Genomic DNA, 6,000 nt, shown 5'->3' with positions numbered 1-6,000 from the left:
AACAAACTCAGAAAATAAAAATAATCTTGCTTTTGTAAATAGAATTGATGTTGGTAAAGTGGTTGTTATACCATTACTGTAAGTTTTCCACCTTTCCCCTCTCAATGAAAGTAAAACATTTTAGATGTCTTAATCAATAAAAAATATATATGAAAGTACGAAGTGATCAGAAGAACATACAAATATACCTCCAATCAAGAGATATACGAACAATATAGGAAAATTAAGCTTGTTACACTACTACAATTTTTACATATAACAACGGACCTTTAACATCGGTTATTACCGATGTTAACAAAAGCACGGTGGCATTTTTGTAAATAAGTAGACTTAGTTAACATCTGTTTTGGAAAAACCGGTGTTAGTATGCCGTTGTTAACATCAGTTTTGTAAAAACCGATGTTATCGAGTAGATGTTAACATCAGTTTTATTATAACCAATGTTACGTAGTTGATGTTAACATCGGTTATTTTTAAAAAAACCGGTGTTGTTATCATTATATATTAAACTTATGAAATTGCACAACCCGCGCGCCTGAACGCTATCGTTCTTCTTCTTTCTCCTTCTGCCTGAGATCGTCTTTTTGTCAAACTGGCCTGCGCTTCCGTGACTACAACCACATTGTGGATATCGTGTTTGTGGACATCGCCTTTGCCACTTATCCATTGAGGTACGTCCTTTCATTTTAACATTAGGCGTTCGTCGTTTTAACATTTGCTCACTTTCGCATGTCAAAGAAAAGTAGGAAAGGAAAGAGTCCCGGAAAGGGTACTCCCAGGGCGTTATTGTTGTTTCTCCTTCTGTCTGAGTTCGTGTTTGTCGCAAACTGGGCTGCGCTTCTGTGATTGCAACCACATTGTCGAGTTCGCGTTTGTGGAGTTCGTGTCTGCGCTTCCATCGAAGGTATGTCTCTGTTGTATGTTAATGATGAAAATCCATTGTTCAATGGTCTGTCTCTGTTGTGATGTTTCGAAACCCTAGTTAGGCACAAAGGGTTAATCGTAACTGAATCTGTAGTGATTTAGGACCATATGTAACTGCCTTAAGCAGTTATTGCAGAATAAATTATGGAGTAACAGCAGGGGGGTTAGGCAGTTTTTAGTGGGTTTTCAGGAAGGGAGAGACGAGACTGTCAAATTTACATAGAGGGTTTTAGGGACATAGCTTTGATTTACACAGAGGGTTTTAGGGACAAAGCTTTGATTTACATATTGAATTTCATCCAAATTTTTGACAAGTCATTGTTACTACCATCAATATTGATATTGTATCATGCTTAATTATATGCATTTGCTTATTCTGATCATTGTGTGTTGTGTGATTATTTCTTTCATGCAGGTACATGATTCCTATTTGTTGTGAGAGTGAAATGATGGGCAGCAGCACCAACTGAGGTGAGTTTATATTTCCTTTTTTTTGTCTTTATCTTTGTTAGTTTGTTATATATTTTTTATTTTATATGTTTGAGTTTTAAATGTGTAAAAAATAGAAATAGAAAGGTCTGCTGATTGCTTAGGAATTCCTTTTTGTTTCATGGCATTCCTTTTGAACCTCAAAAGGTGTTGGATGATGCCTTAATTCTACCTTGGTCCTGGCTAAAATGTGGAGAAAAAGGTTTCAATACATCATTTAACCATTGGTCTACCAATCTTATGATGGCCTATGGTTAAATTTCTGATTATATGTATTGGGGTCCTTGTGCTGGGTTATTGATGGGCTTGTTTTGCTTTTTGGAAGGTGGCACTTTTGTGTCTTGTATGTTTTATTTTCAGTACCTCTGGTACTATTCTGTTTAATATTAATATACATATTTTTGCCTTCCAAAAAAAAAATATATAATCCAGTTGTCTGCAATGCAGGATAGTAGCTGCTTCCAGAGCCCAATTGACTCCACCACCTATAATCCCAAACTGACTTTTGCCAAAATTAATGTTTAGACCAGAAGCTAATTCAAATACTCTTAGTAAAGCCTTTAGAAGTAGAACTGATTTTAACATATCAAACTTTTTAAAAGTAGAACACATTCTCAAACTTAAATGAAATCAAAGGTTAAAAAGGAAAGACCAATAGAAAACATAATATAAATGGAAGCATGAGCTATACAAGCAAGCTGAAAAAAAAACCTGGACAAGGAAGCATTTCAAACTTTACAGTGACTGGGTAATTAGGTTAATGGGTGGACAGGCAGGTTGCGGTTTTACTAGTTCTGTTGCTATCCATGTGATGGTATTAAGATGGGCATGGTTATTGTCTATAATTGAAATATAGTATAATTGTTTTTTTTTCTTCTTAAAATTTGAACCGACGCTATCATTCTTTGAATGCCATCATCTACCTTTAATGATTCACATCTAAATTGCTGACGACGTTCATGCTAATCGAAATGATCATGATGAAAGAGAATTGATTAACATCGTCTAATGTAATTTTCTGCAGAGACAGAGGTCACCAAAGCAAGTAAGTGACAACTACATTTTTCTCTGATTGAGGCATCAGTTTTTTGTTTCAATTTGCCTCCTTAGGACTTCATCCAGCTGATGTTTGTCGCCAGTTTCATCATCCACCACCCTTTTAGTCTCTGTCTTCTCACGTTTATTGTTGTTAAACCCATATTTAAGCTTTCTTCCCTTCATGTCTTGTTTTATCACAACTTTAGCTGAATCTCCCATCTTCAGCATAGTTGAATCTCCTGTCTTATTCTCCAATGACACACTTTGATGGCCTGTATCTCTTTTCTTCGTATGTTCTAGTGCTTCAGTTTTAGAATGCATAGAGCAATCAGACTTTTCCAGTGATCACCAAAGGCTTCTGCATCATCATTGACACTCTCCACCCTCTTTGGTTTATGCTTCTGTGTTTTCTTTCGTGCCTCCTCGTTATAAATCTCAGCTTTATTCGAGGTTGCACTAGAACGATCAGCACCAATTTGTGCTTCTTCCTCGTCTACCAGGTCAATATCTTTCCTTTCAACTTTTGTTTTGTAAATTACAATGTAGTTTACAAAAGCAAAGGTGAAAGGAAAGATATTGAGCTAGTAGAGGAGGAATAGGCATGGATTGGTGCTGATCCTTCTAGTGAGACCTAAAATAAATCTGAGAATTATAAGGAGGAAGCACGGAAGAAAACACAGAAGCATAAACCAAAGAGGGTGGAGAGTGTCAATGCTGATGCAGAAGCCTTTGGTGATGACTGGAAAATTCTGATTGCTCTATGCATTCTAAAACTGAAGCACTAGAACATACGAAGAAAAGAGATACAGGCCATCAAAGTGTGTCATTGGAGAATAAGACAGGAGATTCAACTATGCTGAAGATGGGAGATTCAGCTAAAGTTGTGATAAAACAAGACATGAAGGGAATAAGGCATAAATATGGGTTTAACAACAATAAACGTGAGAAGGCACAAAAGAAAAGGGTGGTGGATGATGAAACTGGCGACAAACATCAGCTAGATGAAGTCTTATAAATATCCTCTTCCTTCTCAAAGAGGGGAACGAGCAACGATTTGAAGGTTGTACATTCAAGAACTAAAGAATTCAAAATAGCTAGTAATAAGAGGGATTTGTTTTTGGGATTTTCTGAGCAGCTAGAGCGCCTACGCAAGAAGCTTGCACTTGAGGAGGGAAGGATATTTGCAGCTAATGAACAACTATCTAAACTATTTGTCCTTAAGATTTTACTGTTTGTTTTTGCTAATATGTAAATATAAATGGTATAAGGGTATCGCGTAAAAACATGGTCTATATTTACTTCTAAGATTGTTAGGGGTAAAAATGACCATGTCCATAAGCCATAGCCTTATATTATTTATATTTACATATTAGAGAAAAGAACAGTAAAATCTGAAGGACAAATAGTTAAGAAAGTTGTTCATTAGCTGCAAATATCTTTCCCTCCTCAAGTGCAAGCTTTTTGCGTAGCCGCTGTTGGTGCTCAGAAAATCCCAAAAACAAATCCCTCATATTACTAGCTATTTTGAATTCTTTAGTTCCTGAATGTACAACCTTCAAATTGTTGCTCTTTCCCCTCTTTCTTTTCTACAAAAAAGAAAATCAATATCAAAGAAAACATGGATGAAGTCCTAAGGATGCCATGTACATGTGTATTTCTGAAGATATAGTATTTATATTCCATCAAACATACATTGACTGATGATTACATGTAATATACTTTTTAAAACATGGTTGCCCCAAATCACAATTAAAAAGCACAACTACCAATCTTTCAGAGTCCTTTGGTTAATTTGTCTTGTCTCCTTATGTGGTGGGGTTTTGGTTAATAATATTATAGTTTTGCCTTCCAAAAATAACTTATGACTGATCCTTGATCTTTTCATTAATCTTATTTTGTATGCTATTGTATAAAAGATCATGGGTTCTCCACCTGCCTCCACTCCTACTCCTCCTCCTTCTCCTCCTTCTCCTCCTTCTCCTCCTCCTCCTCCTACTTCGGACGCATTGGCTTCGACGTCTGCCGTGAAGCGGACACGCAAAGCCTCACGTCTACGATCGTTGTCCACTAGACCACCTGGTGTTGAGAGACCAGTGGTGCATGCTGATCCTGTTACCGGGAAGGCCGAAGGTCCCCATAGGAAGAAATTAAGAACATATTTGGGGATTGTGGCACGTGATAAGGTGGACATCACCTACGAGAACTGGAAGGAGGTTCCTACTGCTCAGAAGGACCTGATTTGGGAGGATATTCGGGTATTTCTCTTTTCTTATTTGATTTTGTGTAATTAATAGCCAAAAAATACATTATTGTAACAAATAAACTTTGTTTGATGTTGTCAGGAGGAATTTGATGTCCTAGAGAGGCTTCTGACAGTAGGACAAAAAGGAAGTTACTATAGACCGTGGGGGAGAGATGGAGGCAGTTTAAATCAGACCTCACGAAGAAATGGGCCCTTGCAGCCGATCAGGATGGTGTCGAGGACACTGTCTGTGACAAATACGACATCAGCAAGGAAAAGTGGGCCCAGTTTTGCCAGACTCGCAGAGACCCTTCTTGGGAGGTATGTTCCTTGCCATTTAAGTTGTTTTTCATATTAAACATGATGTTGTTATACTTCATTCTACCCATTTCAAACATTATTGTTTAATTTTTTCAGGATGTGCGCATCAAGGCAGAGGCCATCCAAAAGCAGAATACTGCCCCCCACGTTTTGTCTCGTGGGGGTTATGATTGTTTGAAGCAGAAGCTCCTGGCTGAGAAGACAAAGAAGAAGCTGCAGGAAGCTGCACAGTCAGGAAGCGTTGATGGCGTCATCGACCCTCCATCCCCGGTCAGATGCCACGTGAAGTGGAAGATGGCCCGCACGAAGAAGACAGGGGAGATGACGACTGAGGCCGCAAAGGAAATCGCTGAGAAAATTGTAAGTCATTTTCAACTAACCATTACGATTATGTTTGAATATTTTGAGAATTCCATGTATCACTGTGTGTTTTCTGTGCAGGATTCGTTTGAGGAGCAGGCCACACAGGGATCGTTCGTCCCCCATTGACATCAGGATGTTCTGGTCGCTGCTATTGGACGTCCAGAGCACCCTGGGCGTGTCCGTGCTGCTGGAGCCGGTGTCACCATCAAGCAACCATCTTCCAGATCCCTTTTCTTCAATTGGTACACAACCATCTTCCAGAAAATGTTCATAACTAATATTTTGCTTGCTCTCAAAAGGGATTGCAATCAAATTACAGATATTGAGTTATTGTAAGATAAAACTGATTTTGACTACAAATCTCAATTTAACTAGTGACATTGTGCGTGTGCACGCGTCCGCGTGAGTGTGTGTGTAAAATAAAGTGAGAAAATGGTGAAATATTATTTTCCTTTTCGGGCATGTCATATCCCATAAAACCAATAAAAGGATGGATTTGACAATTAGATCCTTATTCATATGTTTTTCAATGAAACAAGATTTCTTCATATGCTGTATTTATCTTGAAATTCGGGCTGCCGTCCCTTTTGCGTCAACCAAAGGGGAAAAATTACTTGTGTTAA

At 38.0% G+C, this 6,000-nt stretch overlaps 1 long non-coding RNA gene across 1 annotated transcript in view; it reads left to right on the top strand.

Moving 5' to 3' along the window:
- The first annotated feature begins 837 nt into the window (after positions 1-837).
- LOC114408106 overlaps positions 838-6,000 on the top strand; it is a 54,560-nt gene continuing 49,397 nt past the window's right edge. Inside the window, exons 1-2 of the long non-coding RNA XR_003665814.1 lie at positions 838-904; positions 1,340-1,395. This is a non-coding gene — a long non-coding RNA (uncharacterized LOC114408106). The remainder of the gene's footprint in view (positions 905-1,339; positions 1,396-6,000) is intronic.

This window comes from Glycine soja, chromosome 4 (assembly GCF_004193775.1).
Source record: "Glycine soja cultivar W05 chromosome 4, ASM419377v2, whole genome shotgun sequence".
Lineage (NCBI taxonomy): Eukaryota > Viridiplantae > Streptophyta > Magnoliopsida > Fabales > Fabaceae > Glycine > Glycine soja.
Note: the sequence above shows the minus strand (reverse complement) of the source record. Positions and strands in the feature narration are given on the sequence as shown.